Genomic DNA, 22,194 nt, shown 5'->3' on the forward strand with positions numbered 1-22,194 from the left:
TGAAATGAGCTAAAACACATATGCAAGCTCATGATTATACTTTTTTAGCGATCCACTAGTGGAGCTAGATTTAGCGTTAAGGCGGTGTAATTGAAGCAGCAGTGATTTAGAAGGATGTGAAATCTGGAAAATGGGTTAAGCATCAATAAATCAGGCTGCAGATGAGTGAGAGGGGTTTGATGCTTTCTCACACTAATTGAAAAAAATAAAAAATAAAGCACCAGCCCACACACCAAGGACGCGCATCAATAAAGCATGGCTTTTATAAAATATGCATAAATACACACACACTATTGAACGCTAGGTATTGACACTGACTGAATGAGGACCAGTGGTTAACAGCAGCTGACCGGTCTCATTGTCTATAATGGAAGGCCAATTCATTTGAACAGGAGCAAAGCCATTTATCAATTATTCAGACCTACTACACTCAAGCTGCATCTGCATGTGTCTTAACTGTCAAAGGTAAATACTAACTCTCTCTCCATCGCTCTCTCTCTCTCTGCCTCTCTCTGCCTCACACACACACACACACACACACACACACACACACACACACACACAAACAGTGTGACAAATTCACATCAGTCACACACAATGCCATCCCCATTGCTATTGTGAAGGGATCGGCGGATCAAACTCTCCACGGAGAATTGCTCCAAATACAAGCAACAACTAAGGTCGCTCTGCTCTATTCTGCCTCTCCAGGAAGAGAACAGGCAGGCTGCTGTCACAAAGGTAAATCATGCTGTAATTCATGTATCAGCACCACAGCATGTCCACATGTATAAAGTGTTAATGACGGGATTAGCTCTCTGGTTTGTGGTGTTGTAGTCTTCATGAAACAGTATGGTGGGATTTACAGCCCGTGCAACATCTCAAAAAAATGCCTCCAGGACATTTGAATGCCTTGAGGCTAATGTTGTAGGAGGAGCAGTGGTAAAATGTTAAAACATTCTGCTATTGCGCATTCAAGATCTATGTGTAATCCCCAACACAATATGTATACTGACTGCAAAAAAAAACAAAAAAAACAAAGAAACATAAGGTAACATGAAAAAACTAAACAGGCAACAAACAGGAGTACCAAATATTTCCAGCGATTTCAGGAAGAACAGATGAAATACAACACCCTTTCCACTCCGAGCTGGCACAAAACATTTCTTTGTTTTTCTTTCTTCTTCTTTTTTTTTTTTTATATATAAGGTTGATACCAGAATCGTGTTTCCACAACACCATGTGCTGCTGCTGAAAATCAGCTGGCAGGAGGCACTTTTTTTTCTTTTTTTGCTGTGGCCATTCACTACTCCTTATATTCACCCCTTTCTCTCATCACCCTTGCACACTTCCTAATCTATAACCTACATTTAGAGTTGTCCAAATCCTTTTTCCAGCTTTTCCCAGTGCCTCTGGGGGCGAGGTGGAGAGGGGAGGTGGGGAGTGGTGGGTGTGTGGGGGGGTGGTCTTCCATACTGGGAGAGGAGAAGAGAGGAGAGGGAAAACACTGGGAGTGACTGGGTGTTGGCAGTCAGGCTGCTGGATGTGGTTTGTGAGGCCTCTATCTCCTCTCCCAGCTTGTTAAAGCAGCAGCACTTCATTTAATGGCAAATCCACTTCTGAGACCGGTGCAATTTTGTCTCCTAGTCAGAATTACAAACATGTGATTGATCCTTTGGACCAGAGTAACAGTGACCACTCCGCCTCCTGGTAGCTTGAAATCCCTGATCACACCCTATAGCCGGTGTGTGGTGTGTGTGTGTGTGTGTGTGTGTGTGTGTGTGTGTGTGTGTGTGTGTGTGTGTGTGTGTGTGTGTGTGTGTGTGTGTGTGTGTGTGTGTGACAAAAAGAGGAGAGGTCTCACTTAACAATAAAAAAAAAATCTGCATGTAAAATGACTGGTAATTAATTCACATCAAGTCTCTTTAATTCAGGAGTTTTATAGAAAGGATTAAAATGGATATAGAGAGATTGTAAACACAGGCTGCATCATTAGTCTACATGTAAATTTCTGCTCTCATTCTGAATCTTCAATCGCGGAAATCAATGGCAAATGAAAATCCCATCATGCTCTGCAATAATGGAGCAAGCACTTTACTGTTTATGCGTTTTCATAACAAATCAGACATGCATATGTTTGTAGGCTCCTATAACTCCTGTAATTTTTCATTTTTATTTCAGATCTACATCTGATAGTTTTGTGGCTGTAGCTGTGTAACATCTTCGGGGAGACAGCGAGATTGAAAAAGAAAAAAAAAGCACCGTTAGCCGGAGGACAACAGTCGGTCCGAGTCCTGCAAGTTCCCACGAGCATATTTCCTATTTGCCGTAGCCTCCGTGTACCTGCTACACGGAATGATACTGACATTGTTTTCCTTGTGTCTCGGCTCAGTGTGGTCTGCAATAGGTCCTCTGAGACTGACACTTCTTTAATCTATATGGGTAAACAGCATAAGAGGGATTACGCACGAAATTGTGGTCTGTTTATATCGATAGAAGGCATACATCTTGTAGGAAGCATCGCATTTCTAATTTGGATTGAAAAACAGGCACTTTCTGTTTTTTGGAACTTCAAAATATGCTCTGTAAATACGCGAATTCGCCCTAAGTTGATAAAGTAACCCTGTGAAGCGTGTGCACTTGTCGCCCGGCAGCCTGGCTGTAACAGAAAACAAGCCTCCGGGGCTGGAGGAAGACTGGTTACAGGCTGTGAGCGCACCTAAAGTTTGAAATAAACAAAGAAATCTTACCTTCAGCTCATGAATGGATATGCTTCGGAGTGGTTATACAGCTCTGTCCTTTAGTAATCCATGAGATATGGCTCTCAAAGCAGTTCAGACGGTGCTCGTTTCAGAATAACAATACGAGCGCTACTTTTCTCTAGCGCTTCTTTTTGTTACATGCCGCGCTCAAATCACACCTCTTCAAATCGGAATATCCATCGGAAATCCACACTAGAGAGAAAAAAGAGCGACGTTTTGGCTTTTAAACTCCCCTCGGGTGAGCTGAACGGACGGAACCAACCGGGTGTCCCAGCACTAGCTACGGAGCTGAACGCAGTCCTTTCCACAAAAGCCGACGGTCATCCTATTTGGAGATGAAGCTTCTTACCAGACTGGAGCGGAGCGCAGCGAGCCCAGCTGTCACCCACCCGCTACACACACACTCTCTCTCTCACACATACATACTGTAGGGAGGAGCTACGTCTCTGGAACGGGGAGCTATTGTGTCAATGGGTGCCAGTTATGGACAACTGTATTTCTATTTTTACGCAGCGACATTTCATAAGAATGCGCGTTGGAAAGGGAGAAAGCCTGAGCGCTATTAATAGTTTTGACAAAGGAGGAGGAAAAAAAAAATTAAAAATACGAAGAGGTTAGTTAGAAATTCAAATGAGATTAAGTGGCGTTTTGTAGCCATGCAGGCTGCTCCGCTGGCTCTGTGTCATGCAAACTGTCACTGGTAATTTTGAAGACACAATAAAGATGAAGGTCCTGCTTCATTCCACCCGCAGACAACACTTTCTGCGCTTTTTTTTGCGCACAGCCCATGCGAATGTGATAAGACATGGCTCTAAGCCTGTCTCTGGTCCCAGCACCGCCCTTCCTTCCCTGGTGGTCCCTCCTGGTCCCAGGCTGGCACGCGAGTACGCACACAGAAACGAGTTTTTTTTTGTTTGTTTTGTTTTTTTCTTGTTGTTTTTTTACAATCACTGCGTTTTTACAAATGGTCTGTCCCTTTATTTGGCCTTCGATCTAATCAGAAGGGCCATCAGGTGAAGTCTGAGAACAATGGCAAAGTTCAAAAAGTTGTTGCTGAAATTTACGGTACATTGAGACTACAATCTATCTCTATCTCACACACACACACACACACACACACACACACACACACACACACACACACACACACACCAAGCCAAACTAATTTGTCAGATTAAAAACTGCAAACCTGCCACAAAACACAAACTTAACTACTTGCACATGCTCTCAAATACAAACACACATTATATCACAGCGCACGAACACCTGTGTAGACATCTGATCGTATATAGATATACAGTATAAACTCCAGGGGGACATAGCTAATGTGTGTGAGGCTTTGGGCCTGTCATTATATAATAACAGGCCACCTGTGAAAGCAGTAGTGTGAGTGTGTGTGTGTGTGTGTGTGTGTGTGTGTGTGTGTGTGTGTGTGTGTGTGTGTGTGTGTAATTGTGCTCCTGTAGTAGTAGCCTGTCAGACACTATTGCTGTCTTGTTACTGTAACAGCTCGGTACAATGCTGCCTCCACAGGCTCGATGCCAAACACTATACCGCTGTTCTTTAATGTAAAGTAATGCGCCCATGCCTGCCAACCTTTTCGTCATCTGTTATCATTTAATTTGCTTCAAAAACAAAACTCATTTACCATCATGCAACTCAACCATCACACAGGGCTGTGCACAGGAGGGAGAAAACATAATAGCTCTGCTGTTTTTCTATCATTCACTGAAGCAGATATGCATCCTGTTTGTTCAAAAATATCTCATTATAGAGAGACTGGAGTTAGAATGTGGTTAAAAAATATGCAGAAACATACATTTTCATGGCAATTAACTGCTTAGAGTGCATTTGTATATCATACATATCATCATTACAGTGTGATGTACAGTGGTCTTGTCAGAGTTCATTACAATTCTGTGTGAGTGGTGTGTTTGAGTGCAAGTTAACAGTGTGCTGTTGACACATGCAGGTGAACCATTACGCATAGTAGATACAAAATCAGATGAGAAAAGTATCTTGGTGTGCTAACATCAATAGTCATGCAAATGCTGGAAGCCTCTAACCAAAACAAACTACATACAGCCCTTATTTCACACATTCTAACTCCATCTTTACATTCTTTAATCTCTTTCTCTCTCTGTCTCACTGGCTCTCTCTCACTCTCTAACACACTTTGTAGTGCAAGTGTTGCGAAGTGTGGGAGGCGGGCAGGGTATAATTCAAGCTCAATAATGTCGAGATACACACCAGTTAGTTTGAACTCTGGAAATATGCTTGTGTCAGAGCTTATCCCGCTTTATCTTGCTAAAGTTGTGCCAGGCACAATAGGACTCTCCATGTGGAGGAGAAGCAGAGCAACCGCCACATCCTGGACAGGGACAGACAGCAGGCACACACCAGCATTTCTTCAGGGACTCAGCTCAGCTCCATGCTCAGGCTTTGTTCATCTCCCGACTAGACTGCAGCAGATCTTATAACTGCCTGTCTCCTTTCCTATCCCTGGAACATGATCTAAAACATCACCTTTCTTCTGCTGATTTCAATGGCTTCCATTAATCTCCTACGGCTTGAAAAGATACTAAAGAAACTATGCCCACCATGTAACAACACTCAGTTGCACAATTTCCTGTGATTCTGACACCTCAACCCTCTTCCCCTCCCTTCCCACTGTCACACCTCACCAGTGGAACAAGTATTCAGATCCTTAAATGAAAGCGCCAATACATTAATGTAAAAATGCTTCATTACAAGTAAAAGCCCTGCATTCAAGATCCCCACTTGAGTAAAAGTACATAAGTATAAACAGAAAAATGTACCTTAAATATCAAAAGTTAAGAGAAATTGACCGCTATGATGAATATATTACCATATATGATATAATTACATTGTTATTACTGATGTCCAGGGTGTGAGATGTATTTTACTGCAGCTGGTTGAGGTTAAATTTTTCAAGCAATCTAGCAATTTGTTTTGTGGCTATTTGGGACTTGGGGAAGATGAGGTATTCCTGTTGTGTCCTGGTAATTATATGCTCATGATTTTTTTTATGTTTCTCTAATGTTTCTTGTAAAAGAAAAGTTTCTTTTGTAAAATATTAGTAACTATAGCAGTCCATAAGTTAAAGAGATATACAGTATTTAAAACTCAAAATCAACCATTTCCACACAAGTCAGAACTTTGATGGGTCTAAAATGTTCTTTCTGAGAAAAAAATGTGGGACTCACCCAGGTTTGGGGTCTTACTCTGTTTGTGACTTCATTTCCCAACACAATGAAGGTGATTTCTGTTTGAAGCCTGCTGAACAGCATGTTTTACACTGGACGACTAGAGAAGCATCATTTGTTCAAACTGCCACTGCTGCTGCTGCTGCTGGAGTCCTAATGGCTGCTGCTCACCTGTGGATCATACAGACAGCGGAGAAACAGAACAGAGCCCATTTACAGTGGTAACTGCCATTGTACTGTTGCTGGCCAATCACTGAATCTGTCTGCTACCTCCCCTCTTAGTGCTTTAATGGGCACTGCTGCCTGTTTATTATCCCCAAAGGGTATAAAGTGGAAAAGAGTAAACATGTACTTACATCCAAAATGTGTGGCTAACACACTGCTGATTTCCAAACCTTTCCAATACAACAGCTGGATCTGAATTTGTGGCATAGACTGCATTCTGTCATCTCATAATTGATGTTCATTTATGGATCATGCTGAAAACAGACAGGAAAGCGGGGATTACAAGGATCTAGTCTAACGCTGGTAAACAGCTACAGGCTTGAAAGTAATACTGTGGGTTTTTGGAATTATTGTTCAGGCTCGGAGCTCTGTATTATGAGTTTGCAGCATTTCCAGCAGCAGAAGAGGGACAGAAACAGTCTATTAAAGTATAAGTAATATTCCTTTGCTATATGTTTGATTTAGTACAGGTACAATAATGAAAAAGCCAGCTAAAAAGTGTAAAGTAGCTTGTTTATGACTGTTCATTGTGAATGGCTCAAGATCGATTTATCAACAGGATGATGATTAACAAGCCAATTTGGTAATTACATACTTCCATCTTTGTAGATGACAACGAACTATCAACAGACGCTTCCCTCAGAATGTAATAAACAGTATATCAAAAGACTTATTTACTTGTATTTTAAGTTTCTATGTGGTACTGCCCCGAGAAACTGTATGATTTCAGAAATAATGGCAGTTTTCTCATGACTCCAACTGGTAGTTTTTTTTATAAAAGTGTGACTGTCACAGATATTTTAAGAAACTTCTATCCAAAGGTAGTGTTTATATCAAAAGCTTCCTAGTCATTGCAAGGCGGTGCAGAGCAGGTAGGATGATTAAAATGAAAGTATATTGTGCACTCCTAAATTTTTACCTGCACAAAGTCATACAATTAGCTTTTCATCAGAAGAAACATTTGTCTGAAAACATGGAGCCCATAAATTTTTAGATGAGTAATGGCACAAACTGCACAGAGGATAGGAAAATAAAATGTACTTTGCTCAGAAGTTGACACAGGTGTCCCAGCTGTATTTTAGGCACTTAGGCTTGATGGAGGCAAATTATTTAGCCGATGTCACTGAACATTTTTCACTCCAAAACCCTTGAGTCTGTTTCTATCGCTGGTTCATTAAACAATATTAAAACTGAGCTAATGTATAAAGTGAACTCTAGAAATTATACATGAATTCACAGGTGTTTCATAGATGTAGCAGATGACCAGTTATACACATATCCATCCACATCTGTCTGCATAGGCATAGCGCATACTGGTGTCACAAGTCAAAGAAAAAGACAAAAAATGAATAAAAGTAAGATATTCTGGTTACTCCTCTGTCTACTTTTGCTTACATCTGTGTTTGTGTTTATTGTACATCTGATATGTCGTCTCCCCCTTGTGACGTAACTGTCAAACACTTCAACATAAAGAGCAATACTCAACAGATCCTGGATGACAGAGTGTCACTTTCTGCATTAAGGCAGGGAGGGAAAAAAAACTGAATAAACTAAGAGCGTGTTGCCCCTGAGCAGCTGAATAATGATCATTACACACCTGACAGTTATCTCAAGCAGGGAGATGTCACTCAAACTAAACTAATATGCATGTGTGCACATGTGCACATTGACACAGATTAACACACATACGTACAGTACATGCGTACAGTTGTTAGTGCAGCTTGGAATGTGTCGTAAGAACACCCAGTCACACACCCTAGTTATGAATTCAGTGTTGCAAAGGCTCCTGCCCACATAAACAAATAAATTATATATGTGTACATACACACACAGTATATACAGTTTTATATAGTATGTATTATGATAATTAGTAGACAACAGTAAGTATTATACAAAATAAGAACTCATTGTCACAGGAAGAGCATTCAAAGCACCATCCAGCTGGCAAGAAACACTTTTACAGCATTTTAATTGGTCTGTGGGAAAATTCTACTTGACAGAATCTTTTTTTTTTTTTTAAACTTCACCAGCGCTACCTGTTAAAGCGGCGCTGCTGTTTGCAATAGGTAAATGACTTGTATTCAGAGATGAATGATTGCTCTTAAATGTTCATAAAGCTACATAAACATCAGCCACTTATCGCATTTGTCACCACTAAACATCTAAACACTGACAAGAATAGGCAATAAGTAGGCAACCCTTGTGTGTGAATGTTTATTTAACATATTTGATGATGTTTGATCATCATTAATTATTGCTAACCTGCTGGCATAGATTTCTTTGCTGCTACATTGTCCCTTATTGGCCACTAGGGGTGTAATGCTTTGTTTGACTATATTTATTTAGTCAAATAAATTAATGGCATTTCTAAACTAACAGAGGTGCAATTATTTGTAAGAAGTGCTCTAAACTACTATCAGTGAATATGCTGTAATAAGAATTTATGATGATATAATACAGGGATAAATTGTACTCACACTTACTCACTGCAAAAACTGTATTTCTATGCTGTCATCAATATGTAGTCAACAGCTGCCAAAAATATTAAAAGCCCTATTAGAAATTGGCTGTGAGTGTAAGCCAGAGGCATCTACGTCAGCAAATATTGCATATCCTGAATGCATGCTTGCGTGTGTACTTGCATTTCTATCTTTGTGAGGACCAGTTTGAGTTATAGACCTTATAGTGGGAGAACATTTTGGCCGGGAATCACATATTTAAAGTGCTGTCAGAGGATTAACTCTTGGTTTTAAGGGCAAGGTTAGAATTAGGTTTAGGTTAGAGTCAGGTAAATGTTAGGGTCAGGAATTTGTGATGGTTTAGGTTAAGGTAAGGAGCAATTGTGTTTGTGTGTGCGTGTGTGTTTGTGTCTATGTGTGTATGTCTGTAATGGCAAAATGATGTAAAGCATGGCTGAGTAAGGTACAGTAAGCAAAGTACTGTAAGACAGACCATACACACACACAGACACACAGACACACACACACACACACACACACACACACACACACACACAAAAGCCCACTGGGCCTCGCCCCAGCCAGCTTCAGTTTCCTCTGTGCATCCAGGTTTGCATGAAAGCCATGAATAAGTCAGCATTTCTGCATGATAGGTCTGTAACTAGGAGTGACAGTTAGAGAGCATAGTCTTTAGAATTTCAGAATGGGCTTGTTGTGCGTGTCTGTAAGTGTGTGTGTTGGTGTGGGGTGTGGGGTTGCTTGTGCATGTGAGCATGTGTCCTCCCCCCTCCCTCACCTACCCTACAAATGGACGTCATGCTGCTGATGAAGTCTGAAAGAGAGACAGAGAAAGGTTGTTGACGTCAGTTGCAAATGGAACTGTAAACTGGAAAAGGGAATACCACTGAGGGTCCAGGTAAACAAAATGGGTCATCTCAAAAACCAAACAGCAATATTGCTGCATTTATTTTCAGTAATCTATGATCAAATATTCTTAACTTAAGGTTTTTACCTAATTCTTTAAAATGTTGACCAGATCCCACAGCCTTTTTCAGCAAATGGAACTTGTTCAGGTGTCATCACATCTCCTAATTGAGGAATCTCAGTTGAGTGATCACAAGTGGTTGTGTAGTATATGTGGGTGGGAATTATACTCCCTTGAGTTTAGAATATTTTGCTCAAATATAGTCCCCCTTCAAATATGATTATTTAGCTGTTTTAAATTGTCTATGAACCGTCTTCCTGGATTTGGGATTCATTGATCAAATTTCATTGAGATACATATATCTCCCTCATAGGTTATGTACAGTCTGATTATCCTGATTGGGTCCATTTCTTAATGATTTGTTGATTGTCCCAGTTGGCTGGGACTTCCTTATATTCTGTATTTGTACTATTTGTTTCTGTGTAGGGAGCTGATGCACCAAAGCAACTTTGGAAATGTGTGAGGTGTAAATTGCCAGTTTTTGCAAATAATTTGTTTATGCCAAGCTTCTTTGAAGACAATAACATATGGTACCTCCACACACACACACACACACACACACACACACACACACACACACACACACACACACACACACACACACACACACACACACACATATATATACACATACATATATAGTTATATATATTATTAAAATATGATGTCATGAGGATGTGTGCTATTGCTTTGTATGCTGATAATTCATGTGTTAAATTGCTTTTTTTAACGGGCTGGCACTAATTTCTTGGCCTTGCCTTGGCCAAGCTCTGTTCTCACAACCAACCACAGCCCAGTCACAGCCCCAGGCCAGACAAACTGCTGAAAGTACAGACTAGACAATGCCTCACTGCAACCAACTCCTGAGTTCAGTTTCATCTATGGCTACTCTTCCCACATGCATCTTGTTCTCTGGCCACATACAAGTTCTTATCCCTTTATCAGTAGGATGAAAGGACAAGTAGAATTAACATCCATATACCACAATGAAAGGCAAATGATTTTGACGGTGTATCTATAGTGGGTTTAAGTAAATGCAGCAATATGATTAATTGGTTTTGGTGATTAACTGATTTTTTTTTTTGGGAACATTTGACAAGTTTGCTCAGCTTTTACAGTCTATTATACATTTTTGCAGGAAGCACAACTGACCTTTGTCTCCTTGCTCTGTCTACATGAGCAAGCAAGATATTTGTGTACACACCGTGGAAGTACAGTGTACCTTGTTGCACCTACGAATGCATATCAGGTGTTGAGTGGAATTGATTTTATGAGGAAATGATGCTGCAGAGCAGTGTCGCTCAGAGGAACTCCAATGGCATACAAAGTGGAAGCAGATGTTCCCCTGACATTGCATATTATTATTCCCATCTTCATCTCAGCCAGTTGATCCAGATCCAATTCCAGATCCAGATCCGACCCCAGTGTCTCCATTCTCTCGCTGAGCTCCGTCTTTAACTCCACCTGGGTGGCTAGATGTGAGTGCAGCACCTGATTTAATGACATGTACACACAGTCCCTATTGAATAAGTCATCCAGCCTCTGCTTACACACCCATAGTGCTCATCTATTTTTCAGTGAGGGGCATTTCTCTGTCTTTACCTCTCACTCCCATTCTATCTGGCTGCCCATGTGTCTCCATCTTTGTGTCTCTTTCTCTGTGTGTAAATAGTATGTTCCTTTAAGGTTAGTGAGTTGCTCTCAGCTGCACATTGTGGTATCACTGTTGTTGGAATCATTTATATTTTCTCTGGAGCTTTCAAGGGTTGTTTCTGTTGAATTGTGGTTGTTTGTGGCTGGTTGGGGGTGAATGGCTGGGGTACAACTAACACTAGGAGGGGAAAGAATTGGTTGAAATTGGACTTTGACCTTGCAAAAAATATGGTATTTGGATTTACAGCAGGCTTGGATAACAGCTGGATAACTCCACTCTCTAAAGATGAGCGGCAAAACAATCTGCTCCCCGTTTATTATCTCTTGATGTATTGTAGTTTGTACCACAGTGGTACAGTGAAAGCACATTTAGATGCATATTATTGGGCACTTTTTTTCCGCTGCCATTGGAGAATTAATGTCATTATGATCAAACCCTCTGCGTTCCTCCACAGACAAACGTTGGCTTTGAACTGCTAAATGATTGATGGGTGAGATGAAAGTGAATGTAGGTCACTGTGGGTGAGGGTCGACAGAAGCAGCATAAATCAGACATGGATAATAACCAGATATCATGGAGGATAATGACCTAACCAGAGCCATTACAGGTATATTCAACAACCATAGCTCACCAATCTGCCATATCCACTAAATGCTGGATTGCACATATTACTACTAGAGGATAATTTGATAGCTAATGTCAAACAAGCCCTGCAACTTTGAACTTTTTTCACATGTAGCCTACTGAATTTGGATATCATTTTATATATAAATATATATGCGAGTCTAGATTTCATGAGTTTAAATAGAAAAGATTCTCGTGGTAAGTGTTTTTCATTTACAGTCTCTCTACACTGTATCTAATTTGTTATCTGATGTGTGTTGTTTGAGAGAGATGTGTTCTGGACGGCTGCTCTGTGATCTCTGTTTAAATCATGTAAAAATATTCTTGTCTCCTCATTAAGCAAGTTCACTCCACATTTCCTCAGACAGGAGGAGGCAGCCAGACAAAGAATGATGCCAAAGCATCTGATGATAAAGAGACCGGAGTTCAAAGGAAGTCAAAACACATCTAGGAAAATACAGCTCAAATAGGTGTGAACCACTGAGCATCTCAGTTCGCAAAACAGAGAGAGCTACAGTATAAAGAATGAACACAACTTTGTGAATTTCCAAACTGATATGTAAGATGCAAATCAGTCATTTCCAGTCTTATGTGGGATACTTACAGATAGAGCTTTTGCTAAAATATTGAACCACCATGTTGAAATATTGAAGTGCTGTTTAAAAAGTGATTTAAATGAATGAAGTTTTGAGGCAGCTATCACGTTCTGCCAAGATGGCTGAAAGATTTCACTTTTAATTTGCGTGACATATAGACATCAAATTATCACCACTGTTGCTCAGTTTAGTCAATACCCAAACTCACCCATTATTCTACCACAGTACATTGTTGTGTATCATGAAATATTCATGATGATATAACATCTATATTGCATTACCACTTGCCCCAGATTTCAGCTGTAATTTTGACACACATTAGGCTGCGCTCTCAGGCTCAAAGTACACAGTACAAAGTCAGTCCTCTTCTCGCTTGCTAAAAACTCACCACAGATCCTCCTCGGATAGAGTTTGGTTCTATCTCCAGTCTGTCTGTGGAAGCAGCACTGGATTGTATCTCTGTTGGAATCTAGAGATCAGCTGCAGACTCAACAAAAGGTCTCAGAAAGAGGGACCCCTGAGCTCTCTGTATCTGTGGGAGAAAATGACAGAGGAAAATTGAGAGTGATACCAGCCTATCAAAAGAGCAAACAGAGACAAATAAAAGGCTAAGAAAGGAGAGAGGACTGGGGAACAGATGGAGAGAAAAAAGACATGGAAATCATAAAGGCAGAGTCACACGAAGAGAAAAAAGGAAAGGGGTGAGGGCCATAAAGAGTTGAAGCTGGTGTCAAGAGTAAAGGGTGAAAAGAGAGAAGAGAAAGTTCTGTTGTCAGCACAGAGAGGACGACAGGTGATGGAAGGATAATGACAGAGGGAGGAGCCTGCTTGACCCTTCCTGACCTCTTCCTGGATCCAGCTGCTGGGGAGAGATGAAGGAAGTGGGTGCAGCAGAAGTTCTAATGTGATGGGATATCCTGCCGCCTGCCTGCTAACCCGTCTTCCTCCGACGGTAATGTCTGTTCCCATCGTTTCACCATCACCTCTGCAGGATGAGACTGTGCTCAAAAGCAACACAAACACACAGAGAATACACTCATAGACACCCCATGCAATGACGCACACATGTTCACATGCACACGCCCAGATGGAGCCATGCGCTGATTTACACAGGTTCACACATGCTCACAGCCAAAAACACAAACACACACACAAACACACATACACACACACACACACACACACACACACACACACACACACACACACACACACACACACCTCCAGTTGACTCAACAACATTCACAGCCAAGGACGCTTTCACTCAGGTCAATGCATTACGCAGAAATGAAGGACAGTGTTGAAATTACTGCACAGAAGAGGAAGAGCTGGTGGATTACAAACACAGAAAGTCTGCCAGAGATGGCACCAACAAAAAAAAAATATTATCATGCAGTGCAGTGCAGCTGGTTTGGTTTACTGAGTGCAAACAAAGACCATTATCCATTTCAGTGCAGTTTAACACATATACACTAAAATTAAAGCTTATTGTTTGACGGGTGTTTAAAGGATACATATAATTACCCAGAGATAAAACTATTTATCATTTTGTGATTACTGAAGCCAAATGCTAAATGGCTTGTCTCTTCAAAAGAACAGTTGTTTTATTAGCCATTATGCTTCATTATGGTTAGTTACTCATGTCCCTGTCTGTCAGACAAAGTTCAGCAACTTGTGGGTATTTTCTCCTGTGGAAAAGCTGCCTTCCCTCGCTCCCCCCACCCATGAAACATCAAAGCACGGCCACACTGAAACTTCAAGCCCATTCTGGCATTGCCCTCCTACCTCCAGATCCAGTAATTACAGCTCATACAAGACATCAACATTATTACTCGTCAAACCACAGTATAATAATACCACAAAGCACTTCAAAGAGACAACTCACATTTCAAGGGAAAAATAAAAACTCATGGATTATGCATTATGAGGGACTGATTCAACCTTCCAAAGCAGCTGGGGCTCAGTTCATGTTATCTGGAGCGAGCCCCAAACTTGATAATCAAGATTTATGTGGGTGTAATTTGAAAATAAATTTTACATGATTGTTAAAACTGAGCAGGCCAGTGGTTTGGGGAGTTCATATTTTTTTTTGAGTCTTTTTACCAGCCTGTACTTTGCATTTAAAATGTGGTGCCTATTTCTCATGGGATTATGCAGCAGCCAAGTGTGAGTTTAGAGGGTGAGGTTAAATTGCAGTGCCTTGACGGTTAGGACAGCTTTGCCACCAGAGAGTTTTATATGTTTCAACACTGCCCTCTTGTGTCTCTTGTTTACTGAGTAAAAATAATGTAAAATTTCTGTTCTTTCTATATTTCTTCTTTATATTACTTTCTTCTCTAAATCAGAAATCAATCCTTAAAAATCAAGATGTTCATAAATATGAAAAGTAAATTATTTCCTGGTTTTCTTTCCAAGTCTCCCTTTTAAAGAGGCAAAAGAAGATTAACTTTAAAAAATATCACGCAGGGAAATTGTGTCACAGCGACAGACAGAACGGATTTTTGCAAAGAAAATTGCACTTGAACAAAATACTTGACGAAATGGACTCAGGTTTGGGATAAGTATCTTGTGACTTGCAAAAGGCAGTGTTAAAAAACAAAGTGTGTAAAGTATACGTAAAATGATTTGATCTTACTACTCCTAGTGGATAGCAGATATCATATATATGTATCAGTGTTTAATAGAAAATATACTGGCTATAAGGATAAGGATAAGACAATGTGCATCACTTTAAACTTCAGCAACAACCACTGCATAGGCTGTGTAGATTTTATACTATCCATAGTCTATTTTTACTGTCATTATTTTAAAGAAATTATGACATTTCATGCCCATTTTCTCCAGATTAACAATCTTGATGTGGCCAAATATATCTTGGACCATGCATAGAATTGATCAGATATTTTTGGGACCTCTTCCAACTTTTATCTGTCATCCCCACAGAACTAACAGCTACAGCTGAAAGCTCTCTATACAAGATAATACTTGTATTCAGCAATTTAGTATCCGTTGCAGTTTATTCCAATTCATCCCACAGGATGATTCTTTAATCTGAACTAAACTTTATCATATTTTCAGTTTCAAAAGGGAGAGTGTTTTGTTGCTGGCAAAGGCACTCTTCCACAGAGAGAATTCAATATTACTCTGAACAACAATATATTTTGTCTATGAAAGAAATATCTTTTATTTTCCTTGTGAATGTTGTTGAAGGTCAAACCAACTACACTGACATTGCTACACAAAGATGGATGGATGGTGTGTGTGTGTGTGTGTGTGTAGATGTGCATAGGTATGTGTTCAAGAATATAGCTGTCGTTATTTAAATTTTTTTTTTTTTTTGCATCTAGCCCATGTAAGGGTTAGTGTAAATTGAACTGGCAGTGATACAGTGGTCACGCCTGCGTATGTGTGTGTGTGTGTGTGTGTGTGTGTGTGTGTGTGTGTGTGTGTGTGTCAAAACAGAAAAGGAATGTAATATTTAGTACAGCTAAACAATGAAGATACATCTTTAATAATGCTATGACCTACTTCCTGACTGGGAAGTCAACAGTTCCATCATCACCACCATCCAACTGCCACGACAATAAATGTCGCCAACTTTCCCTAATGTCACTGACATGTCAGCCATTTTAATTATTCATGGAAAGTGTCTGTCCCATTTATGCTTTATGCTTTTATGAGTTTGAAGCCTCCAAACCCCCATCCTCATTTCCCATCCCGAGTCAACAGTGTTTTGCTCTTTACAGTGGGGCTTGAACAGAATGTGTGGGAATACAGTGCAAGTAGAAATTACAGTGTCAGCTGCTGGCTGAGTATGTTTTTAAAATCTCCAGTTGTTTTTTTTTGTTCTATGCTTTAATTCCAGAAACACTGGGACATTGAATAATGTAACTTTAAATAACAGCTGGAAAATTAGTTGTTTTAAAACTTTTGACCTGTAGAATACGCGTACTGTAGTCTACATCAGTGGTGTGTGGTGACCAGACTGAAACATACCTTTTCATGACAGAAGCAGTAGCAAATCTCTCTTTTTGTGCCTGTGTTTCCTGTGCTGAAAGACTTCTGCATTTTGCTGCTCTCTGCCTGTACATCTTCACCTTTCTCTTTCCTGTCTGAATAAGTATTAGGATTATTCTTCTGAACTGAAAGTAAAAATGTCAAATGTGTAGTGTAGAGGAAAAAATATGTAAAAATCACTTCTATGGTAATCTTCAACATATTTACCATTAACTGACAACGACACACTCAAGTGACCATGCAGGTATTTACCTGTTTCAGTGTTGTTAATCTTCCTGACTCATGTCTGGACTGCAGTTGGGAAGCAAAGGGAAGACGCAGGAACTTGGGTCTTGAGGAGTTGTAGCATTAATTTCCTGACAAACAGCCTGGAGTGCACATACATTCACTTCTACAGAGCATACTGCTAACAGGCTAACTAACTAGCTAACTCTCTGCTGCGGTCGCTAGCCTCATCGCTCTCTCTCTCGCCCGCTACGGACACAACCTACGTACTGAGCTATTCCTGAAAGGAGCTGCTCTACTCCTCTAACAATATTCTGTCTCAAACTTACTGTAAACCTTGCGAAGAGACAAAAAATCAGTCTAGCTTGCTCATTTACTTCCTACCACTGTCACTTTTAGTTTTTCCACACGTCTGCGCATGCAACGCCGCAAAAGCAAAGATCTCAGTATTATCCTCAATGCGCATGTGCAAACCTTCAAAACAATTCTGCTGTCCTCTCTGCTTGACAAGCCCCTGAGTTTGCCAATGGGACACGGTCACGCTCACTAAAATGACAAAAAACGATAACTACTACTACTACTAACTGCTGCTAGTGGAGCTAGCTATCAGAGACAATACCCTATGGCTGCCACAAGTGGGCAGTTAATTGCATGATGAATGTAAACAGGCCACAGATATCTTATGGGACTGAAAGCCGTTCTGAGATCAAGAAGAAATCACTTCCACTTTGGTATCTTCTAATGTCTATTTTTAGCATTAACTGGGTTAGCAATGCTTGTCTTGCTTGCCCTGAAGGCACGCCACGTCTACATGTATACCGTAGTATAGACAGAGGGCTTGTAAGTAATCGACAAAAGTTAGGGCACCTGTAGGAATTGTTTGCATAAACTTACAAGGCTTCGTTTTCTTCCATTGCTGCAGGAAAACTGTAAATTAACCGATTTCTTAATCAGTGAAAAAGTCCTGATTTGTATGAATTTTACATAATTATTCAGTTTTTGTGACCTAAACTTTTTTTTTTTAACCTGAGGTTTACCACTTACCTTTGTATTTTTTTAAGATTATTCACTGGGCTTGAATGACTGAATTTTCAATAAAAACGGGAAAAAATTGGGCATTCTAAAACATTTGACTGGTATGATTACCTGCATCTTATGCTCTGTTTATTCTGTGTTCATTAAATGTCATATTGCAATGATGGGAGTCTTATCATGTTTGCAAGACTTAAAGGCAGCTTTCACAACACCCATTCACAATGTTATTTTTGACCAAAATAGTAGTTATTGTTAAATATTTATTCATACTCATGAAAAAGGGGAAATACATTCAGGAATACTGGAGGGAAAAACAAACAATTGGACTGGTCAAAGTAAACTGGAATTTTCAGGGTATTGAGCAACAGTGACACCCTGTGGTTACTTAGGCTTAATACGAAGATACCTCTGTTGTGAAGAACCAAGAATAGGACATGAAATATAAATTTAAATTCAATTTAAATCCGATGACCAAAATTAATGAAATGTAATTTAATATCCCAAGATAAGCAGAAGTTGAAAATTGTAGATTCTGTGGCTCAGTCCAGCAAATATTTCTAGGGTTTCAACAAAAAATCAAGAGACCATAACTGACACAGAAAAGTGATATTTCTCTGCACATACAAAGAACACATGGCACAGAACACTTAAAGACCACATAAATATGTAAGATAATAAATAAACACATTATTCTGCATTGAAGCAAATAATCAGACACATTCAAACAGCTGTGTTATGTAGTCCTATGCTAAACACAATCATGTAATGTGAAATTTGCAGTAAAATACTAGTACTAAATACTATAAAGACACATTGATATACTGTGCTTTGACCTCTCATCTGACTGTGGAGATGCAGAGGAGTACACGAGTGTATGTCAGTAAATGATGACATGACCATAGGGTATCTCCATAGATCTGAGTTTGCTTGTTTTTCAGATGCTGGCAACTAATCTGGACAGCCGTGGATCGGTTTAATGATGGTTGCAAAGTTGTTGAATTAAACTGCTATTTCCACCATTTGTGGGACACTGCCACAGTAACCCATCATTCACATTTCTTTACATTTTGACACTTAAAACATTTGTTTGAGCAAGGCAGGTCAGTTGAGCAACGTCCTCAATAATATAGTGTAAACAAAGTTCAACTGCCACACCTGGGGAAACGTTCACACTACAATCAGGAAGAACCACAATCCTCTACCTATGCAAACTACCAATAAAAATATAAAAATAATAACACTGAAAAAGATTGGGACAGATATAGCAAAGAAAGTTTTCATGGTTTCTGCTACCATCATTTGGAATAGTTTTTATTATAGTTTTGAACCATTAAATTAAATCGTTTTTTTAATACTGATTTTTTCACCTATAATGAGTATTTTTACTGCATTGTATTGGTACTTTTACTTAAATAAAGGATCTAAACGTTTCTTCAACCACTGGAACCTTCCACCACTTAATGCTACTTCAACTGTCGGCCTTCTTGCTCAGTTGTCAAAACGCAACTACAAGGACCATAATGCATTGCAGCGAAACAGTCATTATCATGACACATCTTCAACATAAGGAAAAGCCCCCTCTTTGGAAGCGTCTTATTTGCTAACCTTGGGGAGAGGTTGGCTCCTTCTTGCGGTTATCATTTTGAGAAGTAAATAAATGCTCGTCTTGGCAATCAGCGACTGACGGCCTCTAGATATGTGTCATAAGTGAGCTACAGCTAGCTTTCTAGTTCAGAAGCTCGCTAAAAGAGAGCTTCACAAGCTAGTACGCGCTAACGCTAGCTAACTGAGGAGAACGAATTCGTAACATTCAACATTAGGGAGCTACATTCATCAAAAAGATCAGCTGAAAGGGGAAGCTGTTGAGATCGTATCTACATGACATGCTACAAAGAGGCAGCACACGGTGAGTAGCTAATTAGTTTCTCTAACTGGTCGTGGTCGTTTTACGGTGTTTCTGTTATAAACTGCAAATGACTAGCTAAACTTGACAGCTAAGTTAGCGTGATGATTCGGGGACTTGAAAACAGGTAGCTAATGTATATACTGTCTGCTTAATATTATGTAGACACTTCTGTCTAATCGGGTGACACAGCGTCAGTCAGATGTGGTGTGAACTATATTTCAGTGCGTTTGCGTGTGAAACGTTATCACGTGAGTTGCTACAGCACAGGAAACATAGTGTTCATTTTTTCCAGTTATAAAATAACCTGATGTTACTGCTGCCCTTTGCATTAATTTTGTAGGCCTAACTTTGACATTCAAGGGCTTGATTTCCACTAGGTGATAACATCTAGTCTGTGTTGTAACATCAGAATGACTATGTCATAACTGACTGTAATTGTTGCTAGCGGCTAATTCATAAGCAGCAAATAACCTTGCGCCCAACAAAGTTTTTAGATAGATTGGTTTCCTCAGTTGACCCTACTTGTGTCTGCAGCAAAGTTTATTGGGCACTGACTGTAAGATAAAGTGGCAAGAAAAAGCAAACAAAACCTTTGGAATTACCTGTTTACAAACACAATGTGTTTAAACTATTAATCCACAAGCAATTGCAATTTTTGTGTCTTTTGACAACCGTTAAACATTCACAGTGCTGGTGGAAAAAGTAAGTGAACCCTTGGATTTAATTGTTGGTCGCAACTCCTTTGGCAGCAGTAACCTGAAACAAAAGCTTCCAGTTGTTAGTGAGCAGACCTGCACAATGTTTGAGGGGAATTTTGGCTCATTTTTCCTTACTGCCTCAGCACGGCAATATTCTTAGGATGTCTGGTGTTAAAGGCTCTCTTCAGGTCATTTCACAGCATCTCTCCTCTGGACCTATGACTGGGTGGATTTGGAAGATGGATTGGACTTTGATGTTTAGGGTCAATGTCCTGCTGCATCACCCAACTTCTACTGAGCTTCAGCAGGTGGACAGCCATCCTGATATTATAGGCCCAGAGGCAGCAAAGCCCCGAATCATGACGCTACCTCCACTGTAGTTCATCTTTGGTTTGATGTTTTCATGTTGGTACGCAGTGCCCTTCATATACCATATGCAGTGCTGCGGAATGTGAAGCTGTTTTTTGACAAACATGATGCACAATGATGTTCTTTTTTGTTCTTTCTGTTCTTTTTTTACCTGTTACTCTGAGATTCCTTGTTACATCACTGATTATTCTGTGTTGTGCTTTTGGAGTCATCATTGCTGAGCGCCCACTGCTAGGGAGAGTAACCACAGTGCTAAATCATCTTCATTTGTAGACGGTTCAACTTGAGATTACTTTGTAACCCTTTCTAGTTTTATGCAAATCAACAATTCTTGATCACAAGTCTTCTGAGATCTCTTTTTGGCAAGGCATGATTCTTTTCTGCAGATACTTCTTGTGAAGAGCAAACTTAAAATGTTTGAGGGTTTTCTGTAAGTCACAGTAGCTCTAACCCACACCTCCAATCTGGTTTCATTGTTTGGACTCCAGGTTTGCTAAATCCTGGCTCCAGTTTAGCTTTTGCTGATGTTATTCACTGAGAGGTTCCAAACTTTTCCAAACCTACATTGTGAATGCTTGAATGCTTTGTTCAATATGGACAAGAACAATACAGTGATTTGTGTCTAAGTAGTTAAAATAGATTGTGTTTGTTTATTATGGAGATCTGACCGTATTTTAAGAAAAATTAATACATAAATGCAGGTAATTCCAAAGGGTTCACTTACTTTTTCTTGCCAATGTGGATTAACAGGACCTCCAGTGTTGAAGTAAGATGTAAGCCTTTGGTGACTCGCTTGACTCACTTGACACCTGCTCCGCAACCTTTTAATTATGGCCTCTTTATATCTATTGACAAGGCTTTGCTTCCAGCATACAAAGGTGGAGTACAGTACACGGCACGAACAGTTATTTCTTAGAAGCCTATTTGTGGGGACTCTCACAATACTTCCAGTTTTATACATGTGTTGTTACCTGCTACCTACCACAGGAGCTAATGCCATACTGCTAGAAATTCTGGCTCCCCCAGTGATAACGTGACACTGTACTTGTACGGCATTAGTTGCTACACCACATCACCTTGCTTGTCCATGGTCCCATGTTTTTTTAGGCTATCTGGAAGCCCTCCCCCATATTTACCACTCTAGTTTCTACCCTCCCTGGGGGTCATTCCAGTTTCTATGCATGCTAACAAGTTTGTCAATAATCAAACTGACTGCATTTATTTTGCAGAGAAAAAAAAGTCTCAATGACTGGCTTTAAAAGGGCTGACACTCTAAATGGCATGCATTTTAAATGAAGACAGGATCAACTGAGCTTTGACGCCAGTATGCCTTTTTTAGTTGTCTTTATGCAAAATAGACTTAAAGCTCATTTGCAGTTAGTCCTCTCATAATACTATCAGCATGTTTTCATGCA

The sequence above is a fragment of the Seriola dumerili genome, unplaced genomic scaffold, assembly GCF_002260705.1.
Source record: "Seriola dumerili isolate Sdu_G_001 unplaced genomic scaffold, Sdu_1.0 BDQW01000290.1, whole genome shotgun sequence".
In the NCBI taxonomy this organism is placed as follows: domain Eukaryota; kingdom Metazoa; phylum Chordata; class Actinopteri; order Carangiformes; family Carangidae; genus Seriola; species Seriola dumerili.